Genomic DNA, 17,523 nt, shown 5'->3' on the forward strand with positions numbered 1-17,523 from the left:
ACATCACACAAGAACAGAGCACACATCAGACACATCACACAAGCACAGAGCACACATCAGACACATCACCAAGCACAAAGCACACATCAGACACATCACACAAGCATAGAGCACACATCAGACACATCACACAAGTCCAGAGCACACATCAGACACATCACACAAGAACAGAGCACACATCAGACACATCACACAAGCACAGAGCACACATCAGACACATCACACAAACACAAAGCACACATCAGACACATCACACAAGAACAGAGCACACATCAGACACATCACACAAGTCCAGAGCACACATCAGACACATCACACAAGAACAGAGCACACATCAGACACATCACCAAGCACAAAGCACACATTAGACACATCACACAAGCACAGAACGCACATCAGACACATCACACAAGGACAGAGCACACATCAGACACATCACACAAGTCCAGAGCACACATCAGACACATCACACAAGAACAGAGCACACATCAGACACATCACACAAGCACAGAGCACACATCAGACACATCACCAAGCACAAAGCACACATCAGACACATCACACAAGCATAGAGCACAAATCAGACACATCACACAAGCACAGAGCACACATCAGACACATCACACAAGCATAGAGCACAAATCAGACACATTACACAAGCACAGAGCACACATCAGACACATCACACAAACACAGAGCACACATCAGACACATCACACAAGCACAGAACACACATCAGACACATCACACAAGCACAGAACACACATCAGACACATCACACAAGTGCAGAGCACACATCAGACACATCACACAAAAACAGAGCACACATCAAACACATCACACAAGTCCAGAGCACACATCAGACACATCACCCAAGCACAGTGAACACATCAGACACATCACACAAGCACAGAGCACACATCAGACACATCACACAAGCACAGAAGACACATCAGACACATCATACAAGTACAGAGCACACATCAGACACATCACACAAGCACAGAACACACATCAGACACATTACCCAAGCACAGAGCACACATCAGACACATCACACAAGGACAGAGCACACATCAGACACATCACACAAGCACAGAACACATCAGACACATCACACAAGCACAGAACACACATCAGACACATCACACAAGCACAGAACACACATCAGACACATTACCCAAGCACAAAGCACACATCAGACACATCACACAAGCACAGAGCACACATCAGACACATTACACAAGCACATAGCACACATCAGACACATTACCCAAGCACAGAGCGCACATCAGACACATCACACAAGCACAGAGCACACATCAGACACATTACACAAGCACATAGCACACATCAGACACATTACACAAGCAAAGAGAGCACATCATACACATTACACAAGCACAGAGCACACATCAGAAACATGACACAAGCACAGAGCACACATCAGACACATCACACAAGCACATAGCACACATCACACAAGCACAGACCACACATCAGACACATCACACAAGCACAGTGCACACATCAGACACATCACACAAGCACAGAGCACACATCAGGCACATAAAACAAGCACAGAACACACATGAGACGCATCACACAAGCACAGAACACACATCAGACACATCTCACAAGCACAGAGCACACATGAGACACATCACACAAGCGCAGAACGCACATCAGACACATCACACAAGCACAGTGCGCACGTAAGACACATCACACAAGCACAGAGCACACACCAGACACATCACACAAGCATAGAGCACACATCAGGCACATCACACAAGCATAGAACACATATGACACATCACACAAGCACAGAGCACACATCAGACACATCACACAAGCACAGAGCACACATCAGACATATCACACAAACACAAAGCACACATCAGACACATCACACAAGAACAGAGCACACATCAGACACATCACACAAGTCCAGAGCACACATCAGACACATCACACAAGTCCAGAGCACACATCAGACACATCACACAAGAACAGAGCACACATCAGACACATCACACAAGTCCAGAGCACACATCAGACACATCACACAAGCACAGAGCACACATCACACAAGGACAGAGCACACATCAGACACATCACACAAGCACAGAACACACATCAGACACATCATACGAGCACAGCCCACACATCAGACACATCACACAAGAACAGAGCACACATCAGACACATCACACAAGTACATAGCACACATCACACACATTACCCTAGCATAGAGCACACATCAGACACATCACACAAGTCCAGAGCACACATCAGACACATCACACAAGAACAGAGCACACATCAGACACATCACACAAGCACAGAGCACACATCAGACACATCACCAAGCACAAAGCACACATCAGACACATTACACAAGCATAGAGCACACATCAGACACATCACACAAGCACAGAGTACACATAAGACACATCACACAAGCACAGAGCACACATCAGACACATCACCAAGCACAAAGCACACATCAGACACATCACACAAGTACATAGCACACATCAGACACATTACCCTAGCATAGAGCATACATCAGACACATCACACAAGTCCAGAGCACACATCAGACACATCACACAAGCAGAGAGCACACATCAGACACATCACCAAGCACAAAGCACACATCAGACACATCACACAAGCATAGAGCACACATCAGACACATCACACAAGCACAGAGTACACATAAGACACATCACACAAGCACAGAGCACACATCAGACACATCACCAAGCACAAAGCACACATCAGACACATCACACAAGCATAGAGCACAAATCAGACACATCACACAAGTACAAAGCACACATCAGACACATCACACAAACACAGAGCACACATCAGACACATCACACAAGCACAGAACACACATCAGACACATCACACAAGCGCATAGCACACATCAGACACATCACACAAGCACAGAACACACATCAGACACATCACACAAGCACAGAACACACATCAGACACATCACACAAACACAAAGCACACATCAGACACATCACACAAGAACAGAGCACACATCAGACACATCACACAAGTACAAAGCACACATCAGACACATTACACAAGCACAGAGCACACATCAGACACATCACACAAACACAGAGCACACATCAGACACATCACACAAGCACAAAACACACATCAGACACATCACACAAGCGCATAGCACACATCAGACACATCACACAAACACAAAGCACAAATCAGACACATCACACAAGAACAGAGCACACATCAGACACATCACCAAGCACAAAGCACACATCAGACACATCACACAAGCATAGAGCACACATCAGACACATCACACAAGTACAAAGCACACATCAGACACATTACACAAGCACAGACCACACATCAGACACATCACACAAACACAGAGCACACATCAGACACATCACACAAGCACAGAACACACATCAGACACATCACACAAGCACAGAACACACATCAGAAACATCACACAAGTGCAGAGCACACATCAGACACATCACACAAGAACAGAGCACTCATCCGACACATCACACAAGTCCAGAGCACACATCAGACACATCACACAAGAACAGAGCACACATCAGACACATCACACAAGTACAAAGCACACATCAGACACATCACACAAGCACAGAACACACATCAGACACATCACACAAGTGCAGAGCACACATCAGACACATCACCCAAGCACCTAGCACACATCAGACACATTACCCTAGCACAGAGCACACATCAGACACATCACACAAGCACAGAACACACATCAGACACATGATACGAGCACAGCCCACACATCAGACACATCACACAAGCACAGAGCACACATCAGACACATCACACAAACACAAAGCACACATCAGACACATCACACAAGAACAGAGCACACATCAGACACATCACACAAGTACCTAGCACACATCAGACACATTACCCTAGCATAGAGCATACATCAGACACATCACACAAGTCCAGAGCACACATCAGACACATCACACAAGCACAGAGCACACATCAGACACATCACCAAGCACAAAGCACACATCAGACACATCACACAAGCATGGAGCACACATCAGACACATCACACAAGTCCAGAGCACACATCAGACACATCACACAAGCACAGAGCACACATCAGACACATCACCAAGCACAAAGCACACATCAGACACATCACACAAGCATGGAGCACACATCAGACACATCACACAAGTACAAAGCACACATCAGACACATCACACAAACACAGAGCACACATCAGACACATCACACAAGCACAGAACACACATCAGACACATCACACAAGCGCATAGCACACATCAGACACATCACCCAAGCACATAGCACACATCAGACACATTACCCTAGCATAGAGCACACATCAGACACATCACACAAGTCCAGAGCACACATCAGACACATCACACAAGAACAGAGCACACATCAGACACATCACACAAGCACAGAGCACACATCAGACACATCACACAAGCATAGAGCACACATCAGACACATCACACAAGTACAACGCACACATCAGACACATTACCCTAGCATAGAGCACACATCAGACACATCACACAAGCACAGAGCACACATCAGACACATCACACAAGAACAGAGCACACATCAGACACATCACCAAGCACAAAGCACACATCAGACACATCACACAAGCATAGAGCACACATCAGACACATCACACAAGTACAAAGCACACATCAGACACATTACACAAGCACAGAGCACACTTCAGACACATCACACAAACACAGAGCACACATCAGACACATCACACAAGCATAGAACACACATCAGACACATCACACAAGCACAGAACACACATCAGACACATCACACAAGTGCAGAGCACACATCAGACACATCACACAAGTCCAGAGCACACATCAGACACATCACACAAGAACAGAGCACACATCAGACACATCACGCAAGTCCAGAGCACACATCAGACACATCACCCAAGCACCTAGCACACATCAGACACATTACCCTAGCACAGAGCACACATCAGACACATCACACAAGCACAGAACACACATCATACACATGATACGAGCACAGCCCACACATCAGACACATCACACAAGCACAGAGCACACATCAGACACATCACACAAACACAAAGCACACATCAGACACATCACACAAGAACAGAGCACACATCAGACACATCACACAAGTACCTAGCACACATCAGACACATTACCCTAGCATAGAGCACACATCAGACACATCACACAAGTCCAGAGCACACATCAGACACATCACACAAGAACAGAGCACACATCAGACACATCACACAAGAACAGAGCACACATCAGACACATCACCCAAGCACCTAGCACACATCAGACACATTACCCTAGCACAGAGCACACATCAGACACATCACACAAGAACAGGGCACACATCAGACACATCACGCAAGTCCAGAGCACACATCAGACACATCACACAAGAACAGAGCACACATCAGACACATCACACAAGAATAGAGCACACATCAGACACATCACCCAAGCACCTAGCACACATCAGACACATTACCCTAGCACAGAGCACACATCAGACACATCACACAAGCACAGAACACACATCAGACACATGATACGAGCACAGCCCACACATCAGACACATCACACAAGCACAGAGCACACATCAGACACATCACACAAACACAAAGCACACATCAGACACATCACACAAGAACAGAGCACACATCAGACACATCACACAAGTACCTAGCACACATCAGACACATTACCCTAGCATAGAGCATACATCAGACACATCACACAAGTCCAGAGCACACATCAGACACATCACACAAGCACAGAGCACACATCAGACACATCACCAAGCACAAAGCACACATCAGACACATCACACAAGCATGGAGCACACATCAGACACATCACACAAGTCCAGAGCACACATCAGACACATCACACAAGCACAGAGCACACATCAGACACATCACCAAGCACAAAGCACACATCAGACACATCACACAAGCATGGAGCACACATCAGACACATCACACAAGTACAAAGCACACATCAGACACATCACACAAACACAGAGCACACATCAGACACATCACACAAGCACAGAACACACATCAGACACATCACACAAGCGCATAGCACACATCAGACACATCACCCAAGCACATAGCACACATCAGACACATCACACAAGTCCAGAGCACACATCAGACACATCACACAAGAACAGAGCACACATCAGACACATCACACAAGCACAGAGCACACATCAGACACATCACACAAGCATAGAGCACACATCAGACACATCACACAAGTACAACGCACACATCAGACACATTACCCTAGCATAGAGCACACATCAGACACATCACACAAGCACAGAGCACACATCAGACACATCACCAAGCACAAAGCACACATCAGACACATCACACAAGCATAGAGCACACATCAGACACATCACACAAGTACAAAGCACACATCAGACACATTACACAAGCACAGAGCACACTTCAGACACATCACACAAACACAGAGCACACATCAGACACATCACACAAGCATAGAACACACATCAGACACATCACACAAGCACAGAACACACATCAGACACATCACACAAGTGCAGAGCACACATCAGACACATCACACAAGAACAGAGCACACATCAGACACATCACACAAGTCCAGAGAACACATCAGACACATCACACAAGAACAGAGCACACATCAGACACATCACCCAAGCACCTAGCACACATCAGACAAATTACCCTAGCACAGAGCACACATCAGACACATCACACAAGCACAGAGCACACATCAGACACATCACACAAACACAAAGCACACATCAGACACATCACACAAGAACAGAGCACACATCAGACACATCACACAAGTACATAGCACACATCAGACACATCACACAAGCACAGAACACACATCAGACACATCACACAAGAACAGAGCACACATCAGACACATCACACAAACACAAAGCACACATCAGACACATCACACAAGTACATAGCACACATCAGACACATCACACAAGTCCAGAACACACATCAGACACATCACACAAGTCCATAGTACACATCAGACACATCACACAAGAACAGAGCACACAACAGACACATCACACAAGCACAGAGCACACATCAGACACATCACCAAGCACAAAGCACACATCAGACACATCACACAAGCATAGAGCACACTTCAGACACATCACACAAGTACCTAGCACACATCAGACACATCACACAAGTCCAGAGCACACATCAGACACATCACACAAGCACAGAGCACACATCAGACACATCACCAAGCACAAAGCACACATCAGACACATCACACAAGCATGGAGCACACATCAGACACATCACACAAGTCCAGAGCACACATCAGACACATCACACAAGCACAGAGCACACATCAGACACATCACCAAGCACAAAGCACACATCAGACACATCACACAAGCATGGAGCACACATCAGACACATCACACAAGTACAAAGCACACATCAGACACATCACACAAACACAGAGCACACATCAGACACATCACACAAGCACAGAACACACATCAGACACATCACACAAGCGCATAGCACACATCAGACACATCACACAAGCACAGAACACACATCAGACACATCACACAAACACAGAGCACACATCAGACACATTACCCTAGCATAGAGCACACATCAGACACATCACACAAGTCCAGAGCACACATCAGACACATCACACAAGAACAGAGCACACATCAGACACATCACACAAGCACAGAGCACACATCAGACACATCACACAAGCATAGAGCACACATCAGACACATCACACAAGCACAGAGCACACATCAGACACATCACACAAGAACAGAGCACACATCAGACACATCACCAAGCACAAAGCACACATCAGACACATCACACAAGCATAGAGCACACATCAGACACATCACACAAGTACAAAGCACACATCAGACACATTACACAAGCACAGAGCACACTTCAGACACATCACACAAACACAGAGCACACATCAGACACATCACACAAGCATAGAACACACATCAGACACATCACACAAGCACAGAACACACATCAGACACATCACACAAGTGCAGAGCACACATCAGACACATCACACAAGAACAGAGCACACATCAGACACATCACACAAGTCCAGAGAACATATCAGACACATCACACAAGAACAGAGCACACATCAGACACATCACCCAAGCACCTAGCACACATCAGACAAATTACCCTAGCACAGAGCACACATCAGACACATCACACAAGCACAGAGCACACATCAGACACATCACACAAACACAAAGCACACATCAGACACATCACACAAGAACAGAGCACACATCAGACACATCACACAAGTACATAGCACACATCAGACACATCACACAAGCACAGAACACACATCAGACACATCACACAAACACAAAGCACACATCAGACACATCACACAAGTACATAGCACACATCAGACACATCACACAAGTCCAGAACACACATCAGACACATCACACAAGTCCAGAGTACACATCAGACACATCACACAAGAACAGAGCACACAACAGACACATCACACAAGCACAGAGCACACATCAGACACATCACCAAGCACAAAGCACACATCAGACACATCACACAAGCATAGAGCACACTTCAGACACATCACACAAGTACAAAGCACACATCAGACACATTACACAAGCACAGACCACACATCAGACACATCACACAAACACAGAGCACACATCAGACATATCACACAAGCAGAGAACACACATCAGACACATCACACAAGCACAGAACACACATCAGACACATCACACAAGTGCAGAGCACACATCAGACACATCACACAAGAACAGAGCACACATCAGACACATCCCCCAAGCACAGAGCACACATCAGACACATCACCAAGCACAAAGCACACATCAGACACATCACACAAGCGTAGAGCACACATCAGACACATCACACAAGTACAAAGCACACATCAGACACATCACACAAACACAGAGCACACATCAGACACATCACACAAGCACAGAACACACATCAGACACATCACACAAGTGCAGAGCACACATCAGACACATCACACAAGAACAGAGCACACATCAGACACATCACACAAGTCCAGAGCACACATCAGACACATCACACAAGAACAGAGCACACATCAGACACATCACACAAGTACAAAGCACACATCAGACACATCACACAAACATAGAGCACACATCAGACACATTACACAAGCACAGAGCACACATCAGACACATCACACAAACATAGAGCACACATCAGACACATCACACAAGCACAGAACACACATCAGACACATCACACAAGTGCAGAGCACACATCAGACACATCACACAAGAACAGAGCACACATCAGACACATCACACAAGTCCAGAGCACACATCAGACACATCACACAAGAACAGAGCACACATCAGACACATCACCCAAGCACCTACCACACATCAGACATATTACCCTAGCACAGAGCACACATCAGACACATCACACAAGGACAGAGCACACATCAGACACATCACACAAGCACAGAACACACATCAGACACATGATACGAGCACAGCCCACACATCAGACACATCACACAAGCACAGAGCACACATCAGACACATCACCAAGCACAAAGCACACATCAGACACATCACACAAGAACAGAGCACACATCAGACACATCACACAAGTACATAGCACACATCAGACACATTACCCTAGCATAGAGCATACATCAGACACATCACACAAGTCCAGAGCACACATCAGACACATCACACAAGAACAGAGCACACATCAGACACATCACACAAGTACAAAGCACACATCAGACACATCACACAAACACAAAGCACAAATCAGACACAACACACAAGCACAGAACACACATCAGACACATCACACAAGCGCATAGCACACATCAGACACATCACAAAAGTCCAGAGCACACATCAGACACATCACACAAGAACAGAGCACACATCAGACACATCACACAAGCACAGAGCACACATCAGACACATCACCAAGCACAAAGCACACATCAGGCACATCACACAAGCATAGAACACACATCAGACACATCACACAAGTACAAAGCACACATCAGACACATTACACAAGCACAGACCACACATCAGACACATCACACAAACACAGAGCACACATCAGACACATCACACAAGCACAGAACACACATCAGACACATCACACAAGCACAGAACACACATCAGACACATCACACAAGTGCAGAGCACACATCAGACACATCACACAAGAACAGAGCACACATCAGACACATCACACAAGTCCAGAGCACACATCAGACACATCACACAAGAAACGAGCACACATCAGACACATCACACAAGTACAGAGCACACATCAGACACATCACACAAGCACAGAACACACATCAGACACATCACACAAGCACAGAACACACATCAGACACATCACACAAGTGCAGAGCACACATCAGACACATCACACAAGAACAGAGCACACATCAGACACATCACACAAGTCCAGAGCACACATCAGACACATCACACAAGAAACGAGCACACATCAGACACATCACACAAGTACAAAGCACACATCAGACACATCACCCAAGCACAGAACACACATCAGACACATCATACAAGGACAGAGCACACATCAGACACATTACCCTAGCACAGAGCACACATCAGACACATCACACAAACACAGAGCACACATCAGACACATCACACAAGCACAGAACACACATCAGACACATCACACAAGCGCATGGCACACATCAGACATATCACCCAAGCACATAGCACACATCAGACACATTACCCTAGCATAGAGCACACATCAGACACATCACACAAGAACAGAGCACACATCAGACACATCACACAAGCACAGAGCACACATCAGACACATCACCAAGCACAAAGCACACATCAGACACATCACACAAGCATAGAGCACATATCAGACACATCACACAAGTACAAAGCACACATAAGACACATTACACAAGCACAGAGCACACATCAGACACATCACACAAACACAGAGCACACATCAGACACATCACACAAGTGCAGAGCACACATCAGACACATCACACAAGAACAGAGCACACATCAGACACATCACACAAGAACAGAGCACACATCAGACACATCACACAAGTCCAGAGCACACATCAGACACATCACACAAGTGAAGAGCACACATCAGACACATCACACAAGAACAGAGCACACATCAGACACATCACACAAGAACAGAGCACACATCAGACACATCACACAAGTCCAGAGCACACATCAGACACATCACACAAGAACAGAGCACACATCAGACACATCACACAAGTCCAGAGCACACATCAGACACATCACACAAGAACAGAGCACACATCAGACACATCACCCAAGCAGCTAGCACACATCAGACACATCACACAAGGACAGAGCACACATCAGACACATCACACTAGGACAGAGCACACATCAGACACATCACACAAGCACAGAACACACATCAGACACATCACACAAGCACAGAGCACAAATCAGACACATCACACAAGCACATAGCACACATCACACAAGCACAGACCACACATCAGACACATTACACAAGCACAGAGCACACATCAGACACATCACACAAGCACAGAGCACAAATCAGACACATCACACAAGCACAGTGCACACATCACACAAGCACAGACCACACAACAGACACATCACACAAGCACAGTGCACACATCAGACGCATCACACAAGCACAGAACACACATCAGACACATCACACAAGTGCAGAGCACACATCAGACACATCACACAAGTCCAGAGCACACATCAGACACATCACACAAGAACAGAGCACACATCAGACACATAACCCAAGCACCTAGCACACATCAGACACATTACCCTAGCACAGAGCACACATCAGACACATCACACAAGGACAGAGCACACATCAGACACATCACCCAAGCAGCTAGCACACATCAGACACATCACACAAGGACAGAGCACACATCAGACACATCACACTAGGACAGAGCACACATCAGACACATCACACAAGCACAGAACACACATCAGACACATCACACAAGCACAGAGCACAAATCAGACACATCACACAAGCACATAGCACACATCACACAAGCACAGACCACACATCAGACACATTACACAAGCACAGAGCACACATCAGACACATCACACAAGCACAGAGCACAAATCAGACACATCACACAAGCACAGTGCACACATCACACAAGCACAGACCACACAACAGACACATCACACAAGCACAGAACACACATCAGACGCATCACACAAGCACAGAACACACATCAGACACATCACACAAGTGCAGAGCACACATCAGACACATCACACAAGTCCAGAGCACACATCAGACACATCACACAAGAACAGAGCACACATCAGACACATAACCCAAGCACCTAGCACACATCAGACACATTACCCTAGCACAGAGCACACATCAGACACATCACACAAGGACAGAGCACACATCAGACACATCACACAAGCACAGAACACACATCAGACACATCATACAAGCACAGAGCACAAATCAGACACATCACACAAGCACATAGCACACATCACACAAGCACAGACCACACAACAGACACATCACACAAGCACAGTGCACACATCAGACACATCACACAAGCACAGAACACACATCAGACGCATCACACAAGCACAGAGCACACATCAGACACATCATACAAGAACAGAGCACACATCAGACACATCACACAAGTCCAGAGCACACATCAGACACATCACACAAGAACAGAGCACACATCAGACAGATAACCCAAGCACCTAGCACACATCAGACACATTACCCTAGCACAGAGCACACATCAGACACATCACACAAGGACAGAGCACACATCAGACACATCACACAAGCACAGAACACACATCAGACACATCATACGAGCACAGCCCACACATCAGACACATCACACAAGCACAGAGCACACATCAGACACATCACACAAGCGCAGAACAAACATCAGACACATCACCCAAGCACAGAGCACACATCAGACACATCACACAAGCACAGAATACACATCAGACACATCACACAAGCACAGAGCACACATCAGACACATCACACAAGCACAGAAGACACATCAGACACATCTCACAAGCACAGAGCACACATCAGACACATCACACAAGCGCAGAACGCACATCAGACACATCACACAAGCACATAGCACACATCAGACACATCACACAAGCACAGAAGACACATCAGACACATCACACAAGTACAGAGCACACATCAGACACATCACACAAGCACAGAGCACACATCAGACACATCACACAAGCACATAGCACACATCAGACACATCACACAAGCACAGAACACACATCAGACACATCACACAAGCACAGAGCACACATCAGACACATCACACAAGCACAGTGCACACATCAGACACATCACACAAGCACAGAACACACATCAGACACATCACACAAGCACAGAGCACACATCAGACACATCACACAAGTACAAAGCACACATCAGACACATTACACAAAGCTCAGAGCACACATCAGACACATCACACAAGCACAGAGCACACATCAGACACATCACACAAGCACAGAGCACACATCAGACACATCACACAAACACAGAGCACACATCAGACACATCACACAAGCACAGAGCACACATCAGACACATCACACAAGCACAGAAGACACATCAGACACATCTCACAAGCACAGAGCACACATCAGACACATCACACAAGCACAGAATACACATCAGACACATCACACAAGCACAGAGCACACATCAGACACATCACACAAGCACAGAAGACACATCAGACACATCTCACAAGCACAGAGCACACATCAGACACATCACACAAGCGCAGAACGCACATCAGACACATCACACAAGCACAGTGCGCACGTAAGACACATCACACAAGCACAGAGCACACATCAGACATATTACACAAGCACAGAGCGCACATCAGACACATCACACAAGCACAGAGAACACATCAGACACATCACACAAGCACAGAGCACACACCAGACACATCACACAAGCGCAGAACGCACGTAAGACACATCACACAAGCACAGAGCACACATCAGACACATCACACAAGCACAGAGAACACATCAGACACATCACACAAGCACAGAGCACACATCAGACACATCACACAAGCACAGAAGACACATCAGACACATCACACAAGTACAGAGCACACATCAGACACATCACACAAGCACAGAGCACACATCAGACACATCACACAAGCACATAGCACACATCAGACACATCACACAAGCACAGAGCACACATCAGACACATCACACAAGCACAGTGCACACATCAGACACATCACACAAGCACAGAACACACATCAGACACATCACACAAGCACAGAGCACACATCAGACACATCACACAAGCACAAAGCACACATCAGACACATTACACAAAGCTCAGAGCACACATCAGACACATCACACAAGCACAGAGCACACATCAGACACATCACACAAGCACAGAGCACACATCAGACACATCACACAAACACAGAGCACACATCAGACACATCACACAAGCACAGAGCACACATCAGACACATCACACAAGCACAGAAGACACATCAGACACATCTCACAAGCACAGAGCACACATCAGACACATCACACAAGCACAGAATACACATCAGACACATCACACAAGCACAGAGCACACATCAGACACATCACACAAGCACAGAAGACACATCAGACACATCTCACAAGTACAGAGCACACATCAGACACATCACACAAGCGCAGAACGCACATCAGACACATCACACAAGCACAGTGCGCACGTAAGACACATCACACAAGCACAGAGCACACATCAGACATATTACACAAGCACAGAGCGCACATCAGACACATCACACAAGCACAGAGAACACATCAGACACATCACACAAGCACAGAGCACACACCAGACACATCACACAAGCACAGAGCACACATCAGGCATATCACACAAGCATAGAACACATATGACACATCACACAAGCACAGAGCACACATCAGACACATCACACAAGCACAGAGCACACATCAGACACATCACACAAACACAAAGCACACATCAGACACATCACACAAGAACAGAGCACACATCAGACACATCACACAAGAACAGAGCACACATCAGACACATCACACAAGAACAGAGCACACATCAGACACATCACACAAGCACAGAGCACACATCAGACACATCACCAAGCACAAAGCACACATCAGACACATCACACAAGCATAGAGCACACATCAGACACATCACACAAGTCCAGAGCACACATCAGACACATCACACAAGGACAGAGCACACATCAGACACATCACACAAGAACAGAGCACACATCAGACACATCACACAAGTACATAGCACACATCAGACACATTACCCTAGCATATAGCACACATCAGACACATCACACAAGTCCAGAGCACACATCAGACACATCACACAAGAACAGAGCACACATCAGACACATCACACAAGCACAGAGCACACATCAGACACATCACCAAGCACAAAGCACACATCAGACACATCACACAAGTACAAAGCACACATCAGACACATTAAACAAGCACAGAGCACACATCAGACACATCACACAAACACAGAGCACACATCAGACACATCACACAAGCACAGAACACACATCAGACACATCACACAAGCACAGAACACACATCAGACACATCACACAAGAACAGAGCACACATCAGACACATCACCCAAGCACCTAGCACACATCAGACACATCACACAAGGACAGAGCACACATCAGACACATCACACAAGCACAGAACACACATCAGACACATCATACGAGCACAGCCCACACATCAGACACATCACACAAGCACAGAGCACACATCAGACACATCACACAAGTACAGAGCACACATCAGACACATCACACAAGCACAGAGCACACATCAGACACATCACACAAGCACAGTGAACACATCAGACACATCACACAAGCACAGAACACACATTAGACACATTACCCAAGCACAGAGCACACATCAGACACATCACAGAAGCACATAGCACACATCAGACACATTACACAAGCACAGAGCGCACATCAGACACATCACACAAGGACAGAGTACACATCAGACATATTACCCAAGCACAGAGCACACATCAGACACATCACACAAGCACAGAGCACACATCAGACACATTACACAAGCACAGAGCACACATCAGACACATTACACAAGCACAGAGCACACATCAGACACATCACACAAGCAAAGAGCGCACATCAGACACATCACACAAGGACAGAGCACACATCAGACACATTACCCAAGCACAGAGCACACATCAGACACATTACACAAGCACAGAGCACACATCAGACACATCACACAAGCACAGAGCACACATCAGACACATCACACAAGCACATAGCACACATCACACAAGCACAGACCACACAACAGACACATCACACAAGCACAGTGCACACATCAGACACATCACACAAGCACAGAACACACATCAGACACATTACACAAGCACAGAGCACACACCAGACACATCACACAAGCACATAGCACACATCACACAAGCACAGACCACACAACAGACACATCACACAAGCACAGAGCACACATCAGACACATTACACAAGCACATAGCACACATCAGACATATTACACAAGCAAAGAGCGCACATCAGACACATCACACAAGGACAGAGCACACATCAGACACATTACCCAAGCACAGAGCACACATCAGACACATTACACAAGCACAGAGCACACATCAGACACATTACACAAGCACATAGCACACATCAGACACATTACACAAGCAAAGAGCGCACATCAGACACATCACACAAGGACAGAGCACACATCAGACACATCACACAAGCACAGAGCACACATCAGACACATCACACAAGCACATAGCACACATCACACAAGCACAGACCACACAACAGACACATCACACAAGCACAGAACACACATCAGACACATTACACAAGCACAGAGCACACATCAGACACATCACACAAGCACAGAGCACACATCAGACACATCACACAAGCACAGAGCACACATCAGACACATCACACAAGCATAGACCACACAACAGACACATCACACAAGCACAGTGCACACATCAGACACATCACACAAGCACAGAACACACATCAGACGCATCACACAAGCACAGAACACACATCAGACACA

Source organism: Dendrobates tinctorius, unplaced genomic scaffold (genome assembly GCF_039654945.1).
Source record: "Dendrobates tinctorius isolate UK_male_01 unplaced genomic scaffold, ASM3965494v1 ptg000028l, whole genome shotgun sequence".
Classification (NCBI taxonomy): Eukaryota; Metazoa; Chordata; class Amphibia; order Anura; family Dendrobatidae; genus Dendrobates; species Dendrobates tinctorius.